The sequence below is a fragment of the Diceros bicornis genome, chromosome 8, assembly GCF_020826845.1.
Source record: "Diceros bicornis minor isolate mBicDic1 chromosome 8, mDicBic1.mat.cur, whole genome shotgun sequence".
Classification (NCBI taxonomy): domain Eukaryota; kingdom Metazoa; phylum Chordata; class Mammalia; order Perissodactyla; family Rhinocerotidae; genus Diceros; species Diceros bicornis.
The window spans coordinates 47,178,232-47,191,361 of record NC_080747.1 but is presented as its reverse complement, the minus strand read 5'-3'; positions in this window follow the sequence as shown (position 1 = coordinate 47,191,361).

Genomic DNA, 13,130 nt, shown 5'->3' with positions numbered 1-13,130 from the left:
TTCTCTGGTTTAAAGTGCAATCTACTGAAAACAAGTTTGAAACACAAAGATTTAGTAAAACAATATATTAACTTACTAGTGCTTGTTCTTGCATAAGCAGGTATAAGTGATCAGACCATCGAGCTAATAATCCTCCTAAAGTATAGGAGAGGGACATTTTAAATTTTCAAGTAATTTTGAATTGCTTGAAAATGAGAAAGGATAGATACTGCAGTGGAAGACCAAGGATAAATAAAAAGCAGAATGTGATCTTTGTTGGCAGTTTTAATGAAAACAAAGTCAATATTGACAAAGCAAGATGACTTTTTATTTACTACTTGATATAGGACTCAGTTCAAGCTCCTCAGTATGGAATACAGCACCCTCTGCAATACCACTCTTTTTGCCTATTTGATAATAGAAGAGCATTAGGGAATCTACATCTTAACTTTAATTTTTACACCCCTCGCCAACTTCAATTAGAGGGAAATTAATTCCTGTACTAGGAGTAGATAGTCCCATGATAAAGTGTACAGCAATTATCTTCCTTTTATTCTATATTCTAATTAAATTTTCTTTACTATTATTGCAGAACAAATGAAATAACTTAGAATTTCACAATTTAGATAGGTGATTTTATGTAACATCAATTTTTTAAATGATTACATTACTTTTCTGCCTCTGGCTCAACATGTGACATAGCTGTATATGTTAGTACATACAAAATTATAATTATTTACTTATATTTATAAATTTTGCTTATTTAATAGTTCTCACTTGCAGTATTGCCTTCTTTGCCTTTCCCACATTTGAATAGTCAGGCATGCTTACTCACTACCTCAAGAAAAGAACGTGAGAGGATAAAGAAGCTAAAACATGAGTCACTTTTGAGACTTTAATTTCAAAAGTCTGTACCAAGAAGGGAATAAAAAGAATATAGAATTTTTTAGAAAAAAATTAAGAGTAAGAATCCTGTTACTCCTGGTAACCAGCCCCCTCCCCACGCTCTCTTCCCACATACCCTAGAGGAGAATAGGATTCCCTGAGCAGAAACAAAACAGAGTGAAGTGAGTGGTATTGAGTGTTAGAGAAAGCGGCTCTGTACCCTTTTCTTTGGCCAAATTCCAGGTAAATTTTTGATATTCAAGCATAAAAGAGACCTGTTTCTCATTTCCTGTGAAGAGCCCTTGAGAAATTGTAGGAATGCAGAGATCAGAAAAGAATATATTGTCTCTGGCCATATAAGACCTAAAAAGATTCAGATACTCTCCCAAAGCTTGGCCTGAAGATCCTTTAAAATAGTCATTTGTACACCTATAATGGAGAACCAGTAAGACCAATGGTTACCTCAGAAGATCCTAGCACAGACATTATTAATTGGACAATTTATTGAACCAACCATATATAATGTGCCAAACATTTTTATAAATAGTGAGACACAGCAGTGATCAATGCCCTCAAAATCTCTGCCTTTGCAGAAATTACATTCTAGTGACCACTGGCGGCATTAAGAACCAGATATTCCTCCCTGACTCTTCAGTGCCACGTAAATCTTCCAGAACGTGAACTGAACTCATAGGGAAATGAAAGTCTGTGTAAGTGAACACAGAGAGTGGGCTCTGTGTAATGAGCACAGAGAATGACAACACACTTGGAGAAGTATGGCAATTAAATTGTTATAGAAAATCTAGTAAAATTATAATTCATTGAATACCTGAGTTCGTGGACTGAAGATTATATCTCCTCCTGATTATATGCACTAACTGTTGCGCTACAAAATTTGTAAATAAGACAGTTCTATTGTACATTATTTTGTGTTACTGCTGTTGTTGTGATCATTTATTGAGCACATTCAACAAACACAGTACACAAGGTAGAGAAAGATGGAGTATATTCTTCCAGTATTCATAAACTTCTTTAAATCGTTCAAAAAATAAATGTGAACATAAAAAATTTATTTGTATTTGGCCAAAGTGAAGAGACATAGCGTTATTTCTTGAGGATCTCCCAAACCAAAAAGTATTGAGTATATATATCATTAAGGCATATTACAGAGCAATAAATCCTTCATATACACATATTGAGATCAGCATAATATTGTAATCTGGAAACATTATTTTCTGGAATATACTTCTCCCTTGATGAGTTTGAATCTTATTTTCACCATAGAAATGATGTTAGTGATACTCTTTATCAAGAGTCTTATATAAAATGTATAGAAATGACAAATTACTTCTTTTAATTGAGATATAATTCACATACCATAAAATTCTCTATTTTAAAATATACAATTCAGTAATTTTTAGTATATTTGACAGGTTGTGCAAAACCGTCACCATTGTCGAATTCCAGAATATTTTATCATCACTACAAAAAGAAACTCTGTACCAAATAGCAGTCACTCCCCATTCTGCCCTATGCCCATCCCCAGGCAGCCACTAATCTACTTTCTGTCTCAATGGATTTGTCTATTCTGGACATTTCGTATAAATTGAATCATACAATATGTGGGCCCATGTGACTGGCTTCTTTCACTTCGCATAGTGTTTTCTAGGCTCATCCATGTTGTGGCATGTGTCAGTACTTCATTTCTTTTTATTGCTTTAAATGTATTCGTTCCATTGTATTGATACTACAATTTACCTATTCATCCTTTGATAAGCATTTACATTCTTTCCACCTTTTAGCTATTATAAATAATGCTTTTATAAATGTCCATGTACAAGCTTTTGTGGGGGCATATGTTTTCAATACTCTTGGGCATATACCTAGGAGAACAATTTCTGGGTCACATGACAACTCTATGTTTAACTTTTTGAGGAACTGTCAAACTGTTTTCCACAGAAGCTGCACCATTTTACATTTCTATCAGCAATAGGTCAGAGTTTTAATTTTTCCATATGCTCATCAAGACTTGTTATTTTCCATTTATTTGACTACAGCCATCCCAGCAAGTAGAAAATGCTATCTCATTCTAATTTTGATCTGCATTTTGTTAATGATTAATGGTGCTGGGTATCTTTTTGTGTATTTATTGACCATTTGTATATCTTCTTTGTAGAAATATCTATCTAAATTCCTTTACCTATTTTTAAGTGATTTATTTGTCTTTTCATTGTTGAGATGTAAGAGGAGTTTATATATTCTGGATACTACGCCCTTATCAAATATAGATTTGTCTTTTCACTTTCTTGATAGTGTGCTTGATGCACAAAAGCTTTTAATTTCAATGAAGTCCAATTTCTCTATTTGTCTGTTAGTGTTGCTTTTGCTTTTGGTATCGTATCTAAAAATCCATTGACTAATCCAAGATCACAAAGATTGACAAGTATATTTTCTCCTAAGTGTTTTATAGTTTTAGCAATGATTCATAGGTTTTCAATCAATTTTGAGTTAACTTTTGTATGTGGTGTGAGGTAAGGATCCAAATTCATTCTATTGCATGTTGATATCCAGATGTCCTAGAACATTTGTGAAAAAGACTATACTATCCTCATTGAATGGTTTTGGTGCCTTTGTTGAAATCAATTGACCACAGGTTTACCTCTGGAATCACAATTCTATTCCATTATTCTTCATGTCTGTCCTTTTGTAGTAAGTTTTGAAATTTGGAAGTACGAGTCCCCCAACTTTGTTCTTTTGCAAGATTGTTTTTGTGAGCCTGGTTTCCTTGAATTTGTATGTGAATTTCAGGATCAGCTTTTTTATTTCTGCAAAAAAAAAAAAAGGTAATTGGAATTTTGATAGGAATTGAATTAAATTTGTAGATCAATTTTTGGAGTATCATCATCCCAATAATTTTATGCCTTCCAATCCATAATCAAGGGATGTCTTTCCATTCATTTAGGTGGTATTTAATTTATTTTGGTAATATTTTATTTTCATTTTCACCACACAAGATTGCACTTCTTGTGTTAGATTTATTCATAAACATTTTATTCTTTTTGATGCTAATGCAAGTAGAATTTTTAAAATTTCATTTTCAGATTGTTTATTGCTAGTGTATCAAAATGCAACTCATTTTTTAATATTGAGCTTGTATCCCGCAATTTTAGTGAATTTGTTTATTAATTCTAATATATTCTTGTGGATTTGCAGAAGTTACCTATGAATAAGATCCTGCCATCTGCAAATAGACATAGTTTTGCTTCTTCCTTTACAATCTAGGTACCTTTTTTTTTTTCTCTTCCCCAACTTTCCTGGTTAGAACCTATAGTACATTGTTGAAAAGAGATAGCAAGAGTACTCTGCCTTGTCTTTTTCCTGATCTTCAGGGGAAAGTCTTCATTCTTCACCAGTAAGTATGATATAGATTTTGAAGACATTCCCTTCCAATTTTTTGAGTGTTTTTGTAAAAAATTGCTGGATTTTGTTAAGTGTTTTTATTATCTCTATCTATTGAGATGATCATGGTGTTCTTCTCTTGATTCTATTAATATAATATATTTCAGGGATTCATTTTCTTGTACTGAGCCAACTTTGCATTTGTTGGGTAAATCTCACACTGTCAAGGTGTATAATCCTTTCTATATGCTGCCAGATTTGTATTGCTAGTTTTTTATTGAGGATTTTTTGCATTTATAGTAATAAGACCTATTGGTCTGTAGTTTCTTTTTTTGTAATGTCTTTGTCTAGTTTTAGTAATATGGTAACACTGACTTTTGGAAGGGGTTAAGATGCGTCCCTTCCTCTTCTATTTCTTGGAAGGGTATATAAAGGATTAAAATAATTCTTCATTAAATGTTTGATAGAATTCACCAGTAAAGTCATCTGTCCTTTTAATTTTTAAAAAAATTTGTGTACAGTAAGATTTACTCTCTGTGCTGTAAATTTCTAAGTTTTTATTAATGTAGCGTGTCATATTTCCACCACTAAATTTTAAACAGTAGTTTCATTGTCCTCAAAAATCCCTTTTTCTTTACTTGTTCAACCCTCTTCCCTCACTCTCCCCAACCCAGAACACCTAGTAACCACTGAGATATTTACTATTTTTATAGCTATGCTTTTTCCAAAATTTCATATGAACAGTATGTTGACTTTTCAGACTGGCTTCTTTCACTTAGCAATGTGCATTTAAATTGCATCCAGGTCTTTGTATAGCTTTATAACTCATTTGTTCTTTTATCGCTGAATAGTGTTTAATTGTATGGATGCACCACAGTTTGTTTGTCAATTCCCCTTGATGGATATTTTGGTTCGTTCCACTTTTTGATGATTTTGAATAAAATTACTATAGTTATTCATGTGCAGGTTTTTCTGTGGACATACATTTTTAAATAAGTTTGGTAAATACCTAGGACTATGATTGCTTGATCCTATGGTAAGATGATGTTTAGCTTTGTAAGAAGGTTGTTTCCTAAAGTGGCTGTATGAGGCTTAATTCCTACCATCAATGAGAGTTCTTGTTGCTCCACATCCTTACCAGTAATTGGAATTGTTAGATTTTTTGTTCTGATTTGGATTTTAGCCTTTCTAATACGTATGTAGTAGCATCTCGTGTTTTAGTTTGCATTTCCATAATCACAAATGATGTTGAGTATTTTTTTCACATGCTTATTTGCCATTTTTATATGTTCATTGTCATTTATGTGTTCAGGTCTTTTGCCCATTTTTAATTCTTTTCCTGCTTTCTTATTGTTGAGTTTTAAGAGTTCTTGTATATTTCAGATATGTTTTCTGTTTTTATTATCCAGAATAAAATTGGAATAATAATTGTAATCTCCTCATCGGTAAAAAGTTTAATTGAGAAAATGCATGCAAAGATTTAGTAGAGTAACTGCACACTTTAAGTGCCAAATAAATTTATTTGGCTGGGAACAGCTTTGTTCTCATTTTACCTGCCCAAAGCCTAGCACAAACAAGGAGATCAATAAAAATGAGTCAAATTAATTAATGGGCATGTCTGAAAAAGGTGGAATTTAAGATTGTTTTTGGTAATACCTTTTTATACACTCTACATTTATATCAACTGTTTCGAGCTTAAACACAGTAAAATTAAAGACAAAATGTATGATCATACATACATTCAAACATTTTCTCATAAGTCTTCTGCAAAACATTTATTTTCCTTTTTCTATTATATCAGTTATTTTGTCATTCTATACTACAAATATCATAATATCTGCAACGATTTCCTCTCTATAGGTATGATTTCCATCCCATAGTATACTCTAGCACATTTTTATCTTAAAATTCATAACATCATGGTGATAAAACAATTGAGAAATACCCCAAAATCCTGAATTTTTAAAAACATATTTCTAAACATTATCTTTTTAATAAGTAAAATATATTATTAATAACCATTAGTTATTCTCTAGCTCTATGCTATTTTGCAAATTGTGAACCTTAGTATTTAAGCATATCCTGGACCAATCACACTTAAAATTATTTTAGACTTTTCAATTTGCATAGTTGTCTCCTAGATAAAGTAGGGGCAATCAAAAGGTTGGAACTCGATAAAAAGAAGCATTATAAATGAAAGAGAACAAACAATTAAATCAAGTGTCTGATTTCCAGCCTGTATCAGCACAAATGTTGGGCAAAAAAATAAACTTAATCAGTTAGGTGAGAATGCTGGTTCTTTTTTTTTTGTGATGAGGACCAGCCCTGAGCTAACATCTGATGCCAATCCTCCCTTTTTCTCTTGAGGAAGATCAGCCCTGTGCTAACATCTGCCAATCCTTCTCTTTATTTTTTTGCTGAGAAAGACTGGCCCTGGGCTAACATCCATGCCCATCTTCCTCCACTTTATATGGGACGCCGCCACAGCATGGCTTAACAAGAGGTGCGTTGGCGTGCGCCTGGGATCCGAACCCGTGGACCCTGGGCTGCCAAAGCAGAGCGAGTGCATTTAACCTCTGCACCACTGGGCTGGCCTCAGAATGCTGGTTCTTAATTAAACATGTAGGCCATCTATGTGAAATGCTTCATGAAAACATGTAAAACACACGTTTGGGGGCTGAAAGGATACTGGAGGTAATCTAACACAATATTTTCATTTTATGTATTTAGACACATGGAATCTGAGCACTAAATAATTTCAATGGCTTAGTCTATGTCCAAAGTTACGCAACTAACTAATTGCAGAAAAAGTAGTTGACCTATGGTCTCCTCTTACTCATTTTGTGCCTTGGAAAGATGACTTCACATCTCAAATACTCTTATTAGCCTATACTTTCAGGCTAATAAGAAAGAAGGTGTATTTACCCAAAAAGTAATTATATTTGCTTGGTATAGGTGGTATTCTAAAAATTAAAGTGAAGAAAATTGTTTCTTCAGTTAAAGCATAAACAAAAACATTTTTTTTCCTTTTGAGGGATCTAATCTAATCTAATAAAAATTGAAGAAGCTTAGGACCAACTGCAAAGTGGTGTGTAGGTTATGAGCATAAATTTTAGAGACAGAAAAATTTCTGAAAGAATATTGAGCTGCCAATAACAGCTCTGAAAATTTGCTCAGAACTTAATCACCTTAAGCCTCAGTGTTCTCATCTGTAAAATGTGGTCAATAAAATTATCACTACTTAAGTTTTTATGAGTATACAATGAGATAATGCGTAGAAATCGCTTTACCCAGAATCTTGAGCATGGTTAAGGCTTTAAGTAAATGTCGTTTCTTAATGTGATTTAAGTTAAACAATCCTTTTTACACTTTACATAAAGGAGGAAACTCAAGAACTTATTCTTGACGTGTGCATATGAGTGTGCTTGTGTGTGTATATATGTGTATACATTTTTTTTTTTTAAGAGATGCAGGATATAGACTAGAAGTAGAAACCACAAATTTGATCTTCAGTACTGACCTACTCAGCATAACAAAGCAGACTGAAGCATTTAAGTTTGCAGAGGAAACAGATTTTTGACAGATTGCTGGGAAATAGAAGACAGAGATAAGTTTTAGATGAAAATTAATAAATGCTAGATATAATTTGGAAACCGATGTATGATAGAATATTTCCATAGACAGACAAACAACATAATTTTAGTAAAAGTGGTTACCTAAAAAGGAAGCTTGAATGAAACTCTTAGCAGAACAATCTTTATTTTATTTATCCATTAAATATATGTATACGGGCATCTATTTTATGCCAGTCATGAGGAAGCTGCTGAAATTACAGCAGTGATCCAGGCAGATATATCCCCTATCCTCAAGATCTTTTTAATTTATGAAAGAAAAGAAATTAAACAGAAAATAAATATCCTGAAATTTACAGAGGGAAGTATTTTCAAGATGTGTAATGGACATATCTGATAATCTTCTTTAAACACTAATTTGTTTCTTCTTTCATATAAATATATCAGTAAGTTTATATTTATTGTGTCAATTTTGAAAATGTTTCTAGCAAGATTGTCTATGAAAGATTTAACTTCTGTTGTTTTAATTTTTTACTATTACAGAAAGAAAGTAGCAAGAAAGCTACCTTGGTTATATTTGGGTTGGTAAAAGATACTTGATGTTGTTTCAGGTTTAGAAGTAAATGTCCTGGCTAGAAAGGTAAAAGTGGTTTTGGGTAAAAAATAAATGTGGAAACCACATGGACAGAGCGTTCCTGGGACCACCGGCAACTTAAAGATCTGTACGCGGGATTAAATAAGCTAAAAAGCACTTAGAGACTTGAACAGGCGAGGGGCACCATGGGCAGAGTTTAACAAAGGAATCAGATATACAAGATGTGACTCAGCAGATCTGTATAACCGCTCAGGTGAACTTGTCTGAGCTTCGGTGGTGAGAACATGTAGCATTGAGAAGCACCAATGGAGCCCACTGAACAGACTTCAGAGGAGCCCCATTGGGCCAGCAGAACAGGCCTCTTCAGCACTTCATACCTTTCCACATTTTGAGGAAGTCTAAGAGGAAGGCAAAATGCAAAGAGAGTGGTAGTAGAATTTCAGCTCTTTTGGCCCATTAAAGGCAGCATCAATTTGAAAAGTAAAATAAAGAACGTGTGATCTTATTAGAATGCGGTATTTATTGAGCAGACCATTTATAATGATATATTTTTCTCAAAGTGTTTTACCACAAGTTCACTTTATTTAAATGCCCACAATTTGTGGACTTATATATCCCAAAAGAAATATATCTATTTATTACAAACTACTCCAAAATGAATCCAAAAGCCTCAGTCCTTAGAACGTGACTAAGCCACTAAACATAAAAGACTATTACTTGTAAAAGTGTCTTCCTTCTGTCATATATGTTTACACTTCCTTGCTACTTGCCTTCAAAAAGGGAAAAATTGACATTGTAAATAATGTACTGTTCTTTGAGCTAGAAGAGTCCTTAAAGGATCATCTGATACAATCAGTTGCATTAGTCTGTCTGATTAACAAGTATCTATTGAGCCTCTGCAAGGTTCTGAGCACACTGCTAAGCTGTAGGAATATAGAAGAGAAGAATTTTTAGCTCCAAAAATAGTTTATTATCCCATTTCATTGGTAAGAAAACTAAGGTTTGGCTAAATTAAATGACTTGACCAAGTCTGAGAGACTATAAAGAACTGAGTAGGGACTAGAACCCAGTTCTTATTCCTAGTGCTGTGCAACTGTTGATATACTAATCTGCTTTGCAAGCAAAGTCTTAAGATAACTTCAGTGTTTCATTCAATGATTTTGATATTACCTAATACTGTTTATTGATTATACTGAATTAACTCCTATGTATAAAAGAAAAATATTGTCTTACTAAGCTTTTAAAACTTCCCTTAAAGTCAACAGAAAAGGAGAGTGTGCATATCTATGCATTTATATTATATATCATATATATATGCATATATGTGTGTGTGTATATACACACCTATTCCAACACGTATATCCTACTCTATGGTAAAGTGAAATTTCAGGAGACTATACAAAGACCTTCTTATTCTACTATTCTACGTTGGTGATAAATGGTAGAAATACTATCAAACCACAGGTATGCAGGAGCATTTACCATACACAGCTACTAAATGAGACAGAAGAATTGTTATGGACACTGAGAAAGTAGCAACACTAATAAATATTGTAGATTAAACCACTAAAAGGTAATGAAGCTAGACATTCCCTGTTATTCTCTTCAGGCAAGATTCAAGTTGGAAACATCTACCTTATCGTTTAAATGCCTTGTGCTGTACCCTCCAAACCATAGGCAATATCCAGCAGTGAGGTCATTCTTAGGCAATAAAAATCATTTGAATACAATTACTTAAGCAAGTGAGCATCTGTGCCTTTATCTAAATGACCAAATGCTAGAAATCGAGAAGAGGAGCCAAGATGCTTTTTCTTAAAAAGAGGCAAAACATAGACAAAAACTGCAACACAGTAGTTAGACATAGAAAACTGGCTTGTTGCTTTTATGTTCCTTGAAAGCTTTTTTTTTAACCTTGTCTGTATCTCTGTCTTTTGCTTCTAAAATGATTTGCTATTGTAAAGTTATTTTTATCTAAATAAAACAATTTCCAAATATGATGCAAGAATACTTTAATTATGTTTTCTGTAAAATTGTGTTCTTTTCCTTTATAAAATTCTTGTACATATACTTCTTGACTTTCATTTTCAAAAGCTTTACGTGTGTTTTAAAGTACATACTATTTTATTTGATAGTGGTTTACTTCAATTTTTTTCTCAGAAAATATTCTCATAATATCAGAAAACGAAAGAAAAAAATTTTTTACTTAGTGATATCTAAACCTGATACGTTTTTGCATTATTTTGTAGGTAAATAATGCTAAACTAAGATCATTCATAAAGTAAGCTTATGTCTAAAGAGTAGGAACAGAGAGAGCGGCCTGGTAACATAGTGGTTAAGTTTGCTGGCTCCGCTTTGGCAGCCCGGGGTTCGCAGGTTCAGATCCCGGATGTGGACATACGCACTGCTTATCATGCCATGCTGTGGCAGGTGTCCCATGTATAAAGCAGAGGAAGATGGACACAGATGTTAGTCCAGGGCCAATCTTCCTCAGCAAAAACAGGAAGATTGACAACAGATGGTAGCTCAGGGCTAATCTTTCTCGCACACACACACACACAAAAAAGAATAGAAAAGGATAGACGATACACAACTTACAAATAGTAGACATTGAGTTATAGTCTAAGATAGACCAGAAGATTATACAAGGATAGAAATTTTTTGTACCTTGAACTTTGATTTGATATCTCACGATATAGAGCAAAAAGTAGAGAATTTGGAATTATAAGGCCAAAATTCAAGATATAACATTTCATTAAAGTAGTTAGGAAAATTAAATAGTTAAAATATTTTTAAGAATTAAAGGAAGGGAAAACCCCAATTTGTTCTTTATTAGCTAACTTGCTGGGATGTTTTGAGTGTAAACAAAATAACAAGAAGTCAATTCAAAATGTAGTTATTTTATTCTCATAGCAAAATATACTGCATGAAGAAAGTACTTCTGACAGACTTTTTTTAATTGTAGATGAACATTTTTCAATAATCTAAAAGGAAACTCATCATATGTGGAACTCGGTTAGCAGGAGAGAGGGTCAGACCATGCCTGGACAACCAGAAAGAGATGATGGCTGTTTTGAAGGTGTCCAAGAAGTAAATAATTGATGGGAATTCAAGCAACGGGTGCTCAGCATGAAAAATTGTAGTGACTGCTGAGAAGCAGAGCAAGCAATCTGCTTATCTCATAATTGACACCAAGGAAGTTCCTATTAAACGGTAGACTAGCACTTCAGCTACTACCATGGAGACTTTGGGACTCATATTCTGGGTCAGGATTTTTAACTTATGTGTCAAATACATTCCCTACCATGCCCACAGCCAGTTCTGGTAAATCATAGCTCTTAGTAGGCACTCGTGTTGTATACCACATGATTCTGTTCCTGGACCTTGCTAATTAGGGCTAATGCTACCTGGGGATGTGCCTCTGACTCGTGGGCTGGCAACCCAGAGTGTGGAAAATCAACTGATGTGTCCCACCTTTGAAAGAGAAGCCAAACAATTTCCCTCTTTCATACCTAAACTAAGAGATACCAAAATAATAATACAGTTTGCAGGGGATGCTGTAACTGAAAAGAGGTGAGAAGAACAGCCATGAAGTAACACAAGGAATCCACAATGAGAGAACAAACATTTTCACATACTCAGAGACACAATAAAGCAGACTGAGTGGCTTTCAGAAGAGTGAGACTCAGAAAAACTAGGCCATCCCTAGAGTACATAGATTGGAGTCTTATGTATCTTAAAATTATTCTCCCTTTGGTCTTGAGGCAATGTGAAAAATCCCTGTTTCTTTTATATAAAAATCCTGAAAAGACCAAGAGTTCATGACCCAGAAATATGGGGGGCAAAAAGTAATATCAATGATGAGGCTCCTGGGGAAATAACAAAGATAGCAACCAAATACAAAGAGACAGAGCTATCCAGCCCCTGAACTCCTGGGCAGTGACCCGCTCACGGGGCACCCGGGCCAGGAACAAGTCAAAGTTCAGAATGGAGACAGGGGCAAGATTATTTTGATATAAATCTCAGAATTATTACCTGATAATCCTTTCCCTACAAATTCTGTGAATTAATTACATGCTAAAAAATGGAGCTGAATCTAGCATCTAGTTTGGAAGTTGTACAGGACTGGCTGCATAGTTTGTGGGGGCCCAACTGGCAATGAAAATGCAGGGCCCCTTTTTCCAAAAGCATTAAGAATTTCAAGAGGGTGATAGCAGTGTAGTGAACCAAGAATGGGGCCCCTCTTACACAGGCTCCTGTGCGATTGTGTAATTAATACCCATGCAGCTGGCCTTAAGGAGTAGAGCAATCATATCAGTTGACCTTGGATAAATCACTTGATTGGGACAGCACTCACTTACGCCCAGGCCTCCTAATCCAAAATTTTTATTGTAATTATAAGGTGACTTTAGGTCTAGGAATACTTGCTTTGTTTGCTTATCAAGTATCTCTTTTCTAACTCAAGAAGAGGCGCAACAGTTAGGAGTAATGTTCAGGACATTCTTGTTATCGGATTTAAAATTCTATTGATCAGATTTCATAAGGTTCTCTTAAATTCAACTGCATAAGAGCCTGAGCTGGACTCAAGAGAGAACACGATCCAAGTAAAATTTTGTTACTGAATTTGAAGAAAAAATAGAAATTTCCTTCAGGCATCTGTTGGCTAGGGAAAATGTTCCCCTAATTTTTTGAAAATACACTTA